The sequence below is a fragment of the Dendrobates tinctorius genome, unplaced genomic scaffold (assembly GCF_039654945.1).
Source record: "Dendrobates tinctorius isolate UK_male_01 unplaced genomic scaffold, ASM3965494v1 ptg000456l, whole genome shotgun sequence".
In the NCBI taxonomy this organism is placed as follows: Eukaryota; Metazoa; Chordata; class Amphibia; order Anura; family Dendrobatidae; genus Dendrobates; species Dendrobates tinctorius.
In genome coordinates this window covers 462,866-475,484 of record NW_027362118.1, presented here as the reverse complement: position 1 = coordinate 475,484, position 12,619 = coordinate 462,866, and the positions used below count along the sequence as shown (strand labels likewise).

At 47.6% G+C, this 12,619-nt stretch overlaps 1 non-coding gene across 1 annotated transcript; it reads right to left on the bottom strand.

Annotated features, from left to right (window-relative positions):
* Positions 1–8,709: 8,709 nt before the first annotated feature.
* Positions 8,710–8,792, bottom strand: TRNAL-CAG (transfer RNA leucine (anticodon CAG)). Its single transcript has one exon. It is a non-coding gene; the product is annotated as a tRNA-Leu (tRNA).
* Between the last annotated feature and the right edge of the window lie 3,827 nt (positions 8,793–12,619).

The window sequence follows — 12,619 nt, the reverse complement described above, 5'->3', positions numbered from 1 at the left end:
GTCTGAGCCTGCCTCCTGATGTATATACATATATTTTGAATGTGTACGCTATCCATACATGTTATCTGGGGATACGGTACCCTTTCTCACCTTTGTGCAATCACGTGCAATCCATACTGGGCCTAACACCGTCTGAGCCTGCCTCCTGATGTATAGACATATATTTTGAATGTGTACGCTATCCATACATGTTATCCGGGGATATGGTACCCTTTCTAACCTTTGTGCAATCACATGCAATCCATACTGGGCGTGAGAACGGCTGGCGAGCTGTTAAGCAAGCTACAGCACCTGTGGTTTGCACACGTAAGTTTTTCATTTTTTCAGGAATGACGGTTAGGCCTAATTCCGGAACTGCAGTTGACCTGCACTTACTGGGAAATCATTGTTCGCGGGTAATAATTGTAATCACAGATCCCCATCACTAACGTTGTTCAGCGGGTTATCTGCACCTGTAAGCGACAAACGCTGGCCTTTTCAGTGTAGCGCACATGCAGCCACGGACATGTAAGGGCATGACACACCAGTTATTGGCCAATCTCATGTGCCAGAGCCTCACGTGTCCCTCTAGTAAGCCGGACTTGGACCGCGGGGCATGACGGAGTCTCGTTCGTTAACGGAATTAAGCTTGCAATGTGTGCATCTGTTCTGTAGCTGGCATGGTTGAGGTTTCCCAGGTGGAGTCGAATTTAACTGTAGGCTCCACTCCTGGTGGTGCCCTTCTGGACATTCCTTTAAGGTTCAGCTTTGCAACCATACTGCCCACGTAAAACAAACACTTTGCCTTCATGAACGCTGTTTGGAGGGTCATGACTCGTGGGAATAACGCCGCCCAATCAGTTAACCTGCTAGAGAGATCGTTCGTTGCTCCCAAGCATGACATCACACTCCCTAGGAAGAAGGTAATGCCACTGTGGCGACCGTACTCCTGGGGGCGACACAAGTGCACTGATGCCCAGCCACTGCTCGATGAATCTGCTGGTACATTGACCCAGACCACTACATTCCCCTCGCACGCTACACGGCCTGAATCTGACCCTGATGAAACTCAGGTTACCCTTCCCATATACAGTTCCATCTTACACGGTGACAAAGAGGAAGCTGAAGATGAAAGTGCAGGTTCGGCCCACCCGCCATCAGACACACCACCGTACTATCAGGGGCTCTGTGCCAGTGCCGTCGCCAACGAGTGGGCCCCCCCTGCTTGCTCAGGATCACAGCACTTGCAAAGTTGAAATACTGTGCAGTGAGATGGAAGATGGGGATGACGAGGAGTCCAGACAAGTACAGGGATTCCCTAGCGAGGAGACTTATTTGATTGTTTTCAATGTTGGGACAGCAATTTTTGGGGAGCACTATACTCTGGAGAATGATAGATGGGGCCCACCATACACTGGAACATTCCAAAGGTGGACATCAGACACTGGAGCAGCATTTACAGGGCCCATTATACACTAGAGCATTAGAAATGGGGCCCATTATGTTTGGAGCATTATTTGGGCCCATAAGACAGTGGAGCTTCATCCATGGGGACCAACATATACTGTAGCATTATGTGGAGCTCATCATATACTGTTTCAAACATTATATGGGACCAATGATTCTGTATGGAGAAATAGATGGGCCTCGTCATGAGATGTAAAAAGTGAAGTATTTTTCATTGTACTATATACCGCTATTTCTCTGCCGTATCGGAGCATGATGAGTTGTGGTATGTGTTAAAGGGGCGCTCTTTTGCCCAGGGCACATTAAAACCTGGAGCCAGCCCTCCCCCCCCACAGTTTGTAGCCAAATAACCCCCATTTTTCAGTGCATAACTTGTATTATGAAGTTAATTAAGGTTGACAAGCTTAAGTAAGAAGAATTGATGCTTTTGGCATTCAAATGGGCACTGTTGGTGTGTTTCCTGTACTCCTCTCACTGCCAACTTTTATTCCCCATTGACTTACATTGGGTTTCGTGTTTCGGGACGACCCCGACTTTTCCCTATCATCGGACGATCTTGCTCGACCCGACTTTTGGAAAAGTCGGGTTTCACGAAACGAAACGCGACCCTAAAAAACCAAAAGTCGCTCAACTCTATTTAGGATCCCTGTATTTAGTAATATTATAGTGAGAAGAATCCACTTAATTTGCGGTGTGTGTCTCCTGGAGCACAATCTGGGCACTATGTGGTGGGTAATAAAATGGAAAATGTGTAATTTTCACTCTCCAACATCCACTGCGTGTTAATTTGCAGAAAGTGGCTGTGGAGTCAAAATATTCACTCCTCCTAAGGATTATAACCCTCAGTGAATTAATTTATAAAATAGAATCACTTTATGGGGATTTCGATTGTTCTGGTTTTCTGTCATTTAGTTATGTTAGGTCTAGTGTTGAGCATTCCGATACTGCAAATATCGGGTATCGGCTGATATTCGCTTTATCGGAGTTCCGATATTTTTACACTATCGAATACCGGAATCGGAAGTTCCCATAATACATGAGCCAGTTGTGTTAGCCATGTTAACTAATGGCATGGCTGTGATTGACTGCTGAAATGATGTCATCATGATGCGCGGTTTGTGCGGGCCTGCCGGGGGTCTGTGCGGGCCTGCCGGGGGTTGTGTGTGTGTGCAGGCATCATCCGATGTGACTGCAAGTCCCATCGGGCTATGCCTGCTACAATGACAGTGATTGACACATTAGCCAATGATGAGACAGTAGTAGTCCCATCATCCGGCTAATGTGTTGAATGTAAAAAAAAAAAAAAAACTATACATACTACATACATACAACATGCATACATACTACATTCATACATACTATATATACTACATTCATACAACATACATACTTACTACATATATACTACATTCATACAACATACATACTACATATATACACAACATTCATACAACATACATACTACATTCATACAACATACTACATATATACTACATTCATACATACTACATATATACACACAACATTCATACAACATACATACATACATACTACATTCATACAACATACATACTACATATATACTACATTCATACAACCATACATACTACATTCATACAACATACATACTACATAATACATACTTACTACATATATACTTCATTCATACAACATACAATACATACATATAGACATACAGTACATATAACATAGAGTACATACTCACCATCACTTGTCACTTTGATCCCCGAAGCCAGTGTCATCTGTAAAAAATATTAAAATAACAAACAACCAATATACTCTGTGATCCGCAGAAATCCACTAGTGTCCCACGACGATCTCCTGCAGTGCATCACTGAGAGGTTACTATAGTTCACTAGTCTCACTTTATGGCAAAAGCTGCGTGGGAACTTTCTCACACAGCAATGCCAAAAGTGAGACTAGGGACTATTTTTTTTACAGTGGCGGAGGAATGCCTACCTCCCGTCATTGTATTCCTGGAGCCCCTAGAGGGCAGTCGCATCAGCTGATGCTGCTGCTCTCCACGGGAGATCGTCGTGGGACACTCGTGGATTTCTGCGGACCAGGGAGTATATTGGTTGTTTGTTATTTTAATATTTTTTATAGATGACACTGGCTTCGGGGATCAAAGTGACAAGTGATGGTGAGTATGTACTCTGTTATACAGTTCACTGCGCACGGTAGACACAGGAACACTCAGGTCTTTGGAGATGGACTTGTAGCCTTGAGATTGCTCATGCTTCCTCACAATTTGGTTTCTCAAGTCCTCAGACAGTTCTTTGGTCTTCTTTCTTTTCTCCATGCTCAATGTACACACAAGGACACAGGACAGAGGTTGAGTCAACTTTAATCCATGTCAACTGGCTGCAAGTGTGATTTAGTTATTGCCAACACCTGTTAGGTGCCACAGGTAAGTTACAGGTGCTGTTAATTACACAAATTAGAGAAGCATCACATGATTTTTCGAACAGTGCCAATACTTTTGTCCACCCTCTTTTTTATGTTTGGTGTGGAATTATATCCAATTTGGCTTTAGGACAATTCTTTTTGTGTTTTTTCATTTAAGACAAATTAAATGAAGATAATAATAACAAAGAATTTGTGTTTGCAATCATTTTCAGGAAGAAACTGAGTATTTGACAGAATTGCAGGGGTGTCAATACTTTTGGCCACAACTGTAAAAGTGGTACTGCCATTTAGCGAGGTGCCGTGTGCCCAGTGACCGCCAGAGAGCGAGTCACCGTGCACTCCTTGACCATGAGTACAGCACACATGCGCAGTAGAGAGAGCCAGTTCATGCCACATGTTCAGTGTGTCTGTCTTCTAAAGCTAAGTTTTGCTCTGTTATTGTTCTATGAGATTTTGTCTGATTTGCTTAGTTTTGTGTTCAGGCAGCCCCGACTGGGGCTTTGCTGAATTTCCATTTTTGTCCCTGATCGGTTAAATCTCTTTTGCTCTGTCTTCAGAATATATCGGAGTGCTGATATAGGGATTTTGAAGTCTAGTGACTTCAGGGCCGTTTTTCCTATCAGACGTGTTGGGACATTTTTTGGTAGGGTTTTTGTGGATTGCAGCCAGCATCTTTTCTGTCCTTTCCTATCTAGTTAGTTGGGCCCCATCGTTTGCTCTGCCTTTCTTTCTGTCTGTGTTTTCACCGACAATACATGTTGGGGGCTGTCTATTGCTTTGGGGTCTGCTCTGGGGCAGTTTAGATTTCCCCTTTCTTTCTTTAGGCTTATTTAGTTCTTCGGCTGTGAAGAGGCGTCTAGGACCACCGTAGGAACGCTCCACGGCTACTGTTAGTTGTGAATAGGATCAGGGGTCTGCAATCCGCTAGCTACCAACCTCTCCGGTTTTCTGGACATAGCTTGCATTTTTGTTTTTTCCTCCGGTGACTCATTCATAACACATAAGTATCCATACAACCTCGGAGACCGGGCCCCGGCCTTGCGCTGAGAACCTATAGGCAGGGTTCCTCTTCCAACCCACAACTCCTCTCTGTTCTCTACTCCTTCGTTCCGTACTGTTCTTTCTCTCTCTAATGGAAGCTTAGGTTGCAGTTCTACATCTTTCTCCTTGTTCCTTTCCCATGCCAGCTGTCTCAGATCACTAAGGCAGCTGCAGCACTCCTCCTTCCTTCCCTCTTGGACCCATCCTCAGACTCTCCTGACTGACTGTCCTTCTTCTTTTGCCTGACCTCCCGCCAGACTGACCTGTAATCCTACACTTTCCCACTCTTTTATGTATCTCAACTCCACCCACCTCCCAGCACATCTCGTGTTATAAAGCCAGGAACCACGAAAGGTGCTCTGCTACCCTCTAAGCATGAAGCCGCAATGTGGTCCTGCTGAACTATCCTGTGTGTGGGATGCAGATGTTGGAGTGAGGAAAGGAGTTCCCAACTTACCTAGGCGGTGGGGCACTACACCTTAGGAGAAGGTGCAGTACCTCTGTGGCAACAGCCTCAGGGGCGCCACACTTGCGTTCCATGGACTGGGGTGTGGACAACTGAACGCTGCGGTGGGACAAGGATGTGGACGTGCTTGTTAATGGTGCTAGTTGAGTTTTTGTGCAACTACAGATGCAGTGAAATTTAGAATTAGCCTGCACACTGTGAGAATTAAAGTGAGGGGCTGGGGTAATGGACCATATAGGCCCTAGACCAGGATAAGGCCGGGGACACACATGCAAGAAACTCATGATTCTCGTGCGAGTCTCTCGCATGAACACCGGGCACTGCCGCCGACACTCGGACCAGAGTGTGCAGTATGTATTTCTATGCAGCCGCAAGCTCTGGTCCGAAAGCCAGCGGCAGTGCCGGGTGTTCATGCATAAATAGAAAAGATTTATTGGGGTTTTCACAAGGGAGCGATAATTTACAATGTGAGGAAGCAACTACAGTTGTTGATGTTTTCACCCCGCCGGGGTCTTAATCATAATGTTGCTCCATCATAATTAATTATTATTTTTATCATTCTATTTTATGTTTTGATTATTTTTTGTTTTTTTTGTATATAGCATTGCAATTTACCCCTTGGGGCTGTGGTACTACCTTATATACACCGACCCGTGTATAAGCCGACCCCCCTAATTTTGTCACAAAAAAACTTATTGACTCGCGTATAAGCCGAGGGTGCACAGTGAGTGGCCCCAGATAATGCTGCACAGTGAGTGGCCCTAGTTATGCTGCACAGTGAGTGGCCCCAGATAATGCTGCACAGTGAGTGGCCCCAGATAATGCTGCACAGTGAGTGGCCCCAGATAATGCTGCACAGTGAGTGGCCCCAGATAATGCTACACAGTGAGTGGCCCCAGATAATGCTACACAGTGAGTGGCCCCAGATAATGCTACACAGTGAGTGGCCCCAGATAATGCTGCACAGTGAGTGGCCCCAGATAATGCTGCACAGTGAGTGGCCCCAGATAATGCTACACAGTGAGCGGTCCCAGATAATGCTGCACAGTGTGTGGCCCCAGATAATGCTGCACAGTGAGTGGCCCCAGATAATGCTGCACAGTGAGTGGCCCCAGTTATGCTGCATAGTGAGTGGCCCCAGATAATGCTGCACAGTGAGTGGCCCCAGATAATGCTGCACAGTGAGTGGCCCCAGATAATGATACACAGTGAGTGGCCCCAGATAATGCTGCACAGTGAGTGGACCCAGATAATGCTGCACAGTGAGAGGCCCATATAATGCTGCACAGTGAGTGGCCCCAGATAATGAGGACAGCGAGTGGCCCCAGATATTGCTACACAGTGAGTGGCCACAGATAATGCTGCACAGTGAGTGGCCCCAGATAATGCTGCACAGTGAGTGGCCCCAGATAATGCTGCACAGTGAGTGGCCCCAGTTATGCTGCACAGTGAGTGGCCCCAGATAATGCTGAACAGTGAGTGGCCCCAGATAATGCTACACAGTGAGTGGCCCCAGATAATGCTGCACAATGAGTGGCCCCAGTTATGCTGCACAGTGAGTGACCACAGATAATGCTGCACAGTGAGTGGCCCCAGTTATCTGCACAGTGAGTGGCCCCAGTTATGCTGCACAGTGAGTGGCCCCAGATAATGCTGCACAGTGAGTGGCCCCAGATAATGCTGTACAGTGACTGGCCCCAGATAATGCTGTACAGTGACTGGCCCCAGATAATGCTGCACAGTGACTGGCCCCAGATAATGCTGCACAGTGACTGGCCCCAGAAAATGCTGCACAGTGAGTGGCCCCAGATAATGCTGCACAGTGGGTGGCCCCAGATAATGCTGCACAGTGAGTGGCCACAGTTATGTTGCACAGTGAGTGGCCCCAGCTTTGCTGCACAGTGAGTGGCCCCAGTTATCTGCTGCCGCTGCCTCCGATACAAGAAAAAAAAACTGTATAGTCACCTACATAGTTACTACAGCCTGAGCCAAGTACTGCTGACTATCCAACAAGTTTGGGCATGTCAACTGAATGCAGGGAAAAAGAAACTAAACCAAAACTGAAACCAAGCTAGAAGTGTGGAATTAAAGGGGCAGTATGAACAAAATGTGGAGGCTATTAATAGTTTATACAATTAAGACATGCTGCTTTTAAACACCTACCTATTGCCATATAGTAAAACAAAAAAGATTTTTACTTACTTTGGGGTCCCCCCCTCACCCTGGCGTTAGATCGTTGCCCCTACTTTCGTCCGTGTAACTATGGGCGCACATGCACACTGCTCTCACTTCTCATTTTAATCGTGATTTATATTAAAAAAAAACCTTTTGATTTAAATCAGTGATTTAAATCATGATTAAAATCATGATTTAAATCGATCCGATTTAAATAGAAAAAAATCTTTTGATTTAAATCGTGATTTAAATCATGATTTAAATCGGCGTGATTTAAATCAATCCACCCTGAGCAGCACCCTTGTTCGTTGGGTGAATTGACCTTTTAAGGGAGCCCGACGTACTCACTAAATTGTCCCTATCCCTAAGTTTTTTTGGATGCAGATTGCTCTCACACGAGTGTTTTTTTGATTTGGAAAAGAAAGAAATGAGGATGGAGAATCAAAACTTTAAGGCTAAAAAATATACTCACACATATATACACCAACTGTATAGACACACATATAAATATTTATGGTGTATACATTAGGCTATAAGACCTGGAGACTGTTATTACACATGCTGCCACTAGGTTTCTTTTCTTTAAAAAAAAAACAAAAAAAAAAAACTGTCGCTGTCAGGAGTGGGATTCGAACCCACGCCTCCACGTGGTGACTGCAGACGCTGAACACGCTCCCTGGTGCACAACAGCTTGCACCTCCAGGGACCAGTACTGCTGCTGTCAAGGAGTGGGATTTGAACCCACGCCTCCACATGTGGTGACTGCAGACGGTTAACACGCTCCCTGGTGCGCAACAGCTTGCACCTCCAGGGACCAGTACTGCTGCTGTCAGGAGTGGGATTCGAACCCACGCCTCCACGGGAGACTGTTATTACACATGCTGCCACTAGGTTTATTTTCTTTTCTTTAAAAAAAAACAAAAAAAAAAAACTGTCGCTGTCAGGAGTGGGATTCAAACCCACGCCTCCACGTGGTGACTGCAGACGCTGAACACGCTCCCTGGTGCACAACAGCTTGCACCTCCAGGGACCAGTACTGCTGCTGTCAAGGAGTGGGATTTGAACCCACGCCTCCACATGTGGTGACTGCAGACGCTTAACACGCTCCCTGGTGCACAACAGCTTGCACCTCCAGGGACCAGTACTGCTGCTGTCAGGAGTGGGATTCGAACCCACGCCTCCACGGGAGACTGCAACCTGAACACAGTGCCTTAGACCACTAGGCCATCCTGACTGCTGACATTGACATGCTCCCTGGTGACACAAGAGTTTGCACCACCAGGGACTTCAGTACAGATCTGCTGTCCAAATCAGACATTGGGGCCCCTGGTGGGACTTCTGGCAAAGCCAGAGGGGACATTGGGATGTCATTTGAAAGCTAATTACCAGACTGAGGTGAGGGAGCAGTTCTTGGGGCTGTGTGGTGCTCTGTTGGGCATTTGTGCACCCTCAAGCCTGCACCACAAGGACCACTTTTATCCATGGACAGCCAGGCTCTGACCCCCTGAATTCAAATTCCATTTGGAGCAGGGGGACAAGTGATGTTGCTGTATGTAGGTGGCCTCCTGGATGATGTTCCTGCCAAGCTTGATTTGCCTGACCCCTTCTGCAGAGTAGTTAAGGGGATTGAGAACCCCCAAGACTGCCCCAGACTGAAAATGTCTTTTCAAATCTGCTGTCCAAATCAGACATTGGGGCCTCTGGTAAAGCCAGAGGGGACATTGGGATGTCATTTGAAAGCTAATTACCAGCTTCTTTTTCATTACTTTAGTTCTGCAGACAGATGGTAAACGCCATTGTCTGTAAAGACCCCGTTACACACTGCGATATCGCTAGCAATATTTTTGAACCCCTCTCCATAATCTTTGAAAATTCTTGGAGAACAGGAGAAGTGCCAGAAGACTGGAGAAGAGCAAATGTTGTTCCTATCTTCAAAAAGGGGAAGAAGGTGGACCCAGGCAACTATAGGCCGGTGAGTCTGACTTCTATACCAGGAAAGATCTTTGAACAAATTATTAAACAACATGTATGTCAATACCTGGATAAGAATGAAGTGATTAAACAGAGTCAGCATGGGTTTCTAACTAATAAGTCATGTCAGACTAACTTAATTTCCTTCTATGACGGTATCACTGATTGGGTGGATCAAGGAAATGCTGTAGATATAGTATATCTTGACTTCAGCAAAGCATTTGACAAAGTCTCTCATACAATCCTTATTGAAAAAATGACTAAGTATGGAATGGACAAGGCAACTGTTAGGTGGATTCATAACTGGCTTAGTGATCGGACCCAAAGAGTGGTCGTAAATGGCTGCACATCCAGTTGGAAGAATGTCTCAAGTGGGGTACCACAGGGCTCTGTCCTGGGCCCTGTATTGTTCAACATCTTTATCAACGATTTAGATGAAGGAATTGAGGGTAAACTGATTAAATTTGCTGATGACACAAAGCTAGGAGGGATAGCTAATACTAGAGAAGAGAGAGAGAGGATTCAAAAAGATTTAAATAAACTGGAGAAGTGGGCAGCAACTAACAGAATGGTTTTTAACAGGGAGAAATGCAAAGTACTACATCTGGGCAATAAAAATGAAAAAAGCATATATAGAATGGGAGGAATAGGGCTAAGTGACAGCACATGTGAAAAAGACTTGGGTATACTAATAGATCACAGACTGAATATGAGTCAACAGTGTGATGCAGCAGCAAAAAAGGCAAATGCAATTCTAGGATGTATTAACAGAAGCATACAGTCTAGATCACGTGAAGTCATTATTTCCCTCTACTCCTCTTTGGTCAGACCTCATCTGGAATATTGTGTCCAGTTTTGGGCACCACATTTTAAAAAAGACATCAACAAACTGGAGCAAGTTCAGAAAAGAGCGACCAGAATGGTGACCGGTCTGCAAACCCTGTCTTATGAGGAAAGGTTGCAGGATTTGGGAATGTTTAGTTTGCAAAAGAGAAGACTGAGAGGAGACTTAATAGCTGTCTACAAATATCTAAAGGGCTGTCACATTGTAGAAGGATCAACTTTATTCTCATTTGCACAAGGAAAGACTAGAAGCAATGGGATGAAACTGAATGGGAAGAGACACAGATTAGATATTAGAAAAAACTTTTTGACAGTTAGAGTGATCAATGAGTGGAACAGGCTGCCACGAGAAGTGGTGAGTTCTCCTTCAATGGAAGTCTTCAAACAGAGGCTGGACAGACATCTGACTGGGATGATTTAGCGAATCCTGCTTTGAGCAGGGGGTTGGACCAGATGGCCCAGGAGGTCCCTTCCAACTCTACGATTCTATGATTCTATATTGCTGTAAAGTCACCGATTTTGTGACGTTGCAGCGATATTGCTAGCGATATCCCTGCATGTGATACTTACCTCCGACCGGCTCCCCCGCTGGTTATCACTGATCGCGCGAGAAGCTCCTGGTCCATTCCTCGTCGGCCACTTCCTGCTGGGCTTCCTGTGGCGCCCAGGGCGGGAGGACGCAGGATCGCCGCGTCTGACAGGTAAGTAGCGATCCCCGTCCCCAGCAATGTCGCTGGTGAGATCTGCCTGTGTAGCAGCTCACTAGCGACCACCTAGCGATGCACCAGCGATCCTGACCGCGTCATATCGCTAGTCGGGATCGCTGGTGCATCGCTAGGTGTAACGGTACCCTAAGTGTTACAATGAGTCACTTCTAACTGGCTAGATAGAAAAGTTGCAGACTCTGTAATCTCAGGATAAATTACCGTATTTTTCGGACTATAAGATGCAACGGACCATAAGAACACCCCAATTTTCAGTAGGAAAATAGGGGGAAAAAAAATAATGTGTCAAATGGGGGTCCGTCTTACAGTCCGAATTCAGCTTACCTGGGAAGGGATCTGGCACAGGTGAAGTAGTCACAGGGGTCATTCAGTGGTCCAGGCTCGTGCGGTGGCGGCTCTGTGCTAGGGCAGGTTGGTTGTGCTGGGGCAGCTGCGCTGGGGGAGAGGCAGCTGCGCTGAGGCAGGGGCAGCAGCAGCGCTGGGGCAGGGGCAGCAGCAGCGCTGAGGCAGGGGCAGCAGCAGCGCTGAGGCAGGGGCAGCAGCAGCGCTGAGGCAGGGGCAGCAGCAGCGCTGAGGCAGGGGCAGCAGCGCTGAGGCAGGGGCAGCAGCAGCGCTGGGGCAGGGGCAGCAGCAGCGCTGGGGCAGGGGCAGCTGTGCTGGGGCAGGTGGGCTCTGTGGTGGTGGCAGCGGGCGGCGCTCTGCGGTGCGGTGGTGGCAGCGGGCTGTGCTCCGGTACAGGGACGGCGGCTCCGCCGCGATTTCTTCGCAGCCCGGAGGCCCCCGCACTTACCTTGCTGGCCGCCGCCATGTTGCAGTGGCCTCCGGGAGCATGGACGCCGGAAAGAATCTGCCGCAGACCTCAAAATTTGAAATCTCATTTTCAAAAGTGAGAGCCGGCTAATGGTGCCAAAAATGAGAGCAATAGCTTTAACAACCGGTTCCACCGAACCGGGGAGAACCCGCTGAATCCCACCCCTGGCTGCGCCCCGAGGGCTCATAGTGCTGCGCTGTGTGGAGTGGGATTCGAACCCACGCCTCCACGTGGTGACTGCAGACGCTGAACACGCTCCCTGGTGCACAACAGCTTGCACCTCCAGGGACCAGTACTGCTGCTGTCAGGAGTGGGATTCGAACCCACGCCTCTACGGGAGACTGCCCCGAGGGCTCATAGTGCTGCGCTGTGTGGTGCGGGGTGGGCAGGGTCAGCGCTGCGCCCCCAGGGCTCATAGTGCTCCGCTGTGTGGTGCGGGGTGGGTGGGGTCAGCGCTGCGCCCCCAGGGCTTATAGCGCTGCGCTGTGTGGTGCGGCGTGGGCGGGGTCAGCGCTGCACCCCCAGGGCTCATAGTGCTCCGCTGTGTGGTGCGGGGTCATCTCCCATCTCCTCCCTGGCTCTGTGCTGCTGTGTAAGATCGCTTAGTGGTGGGGGAGGGGCGGCAGTGACTGGCCGGTGGGCAGGGTCACTGTGCTATGGGAACCAAGATCCGGCCTGCATAGAAGGTGGAAGAGGGAGGAGTCGTGTGAC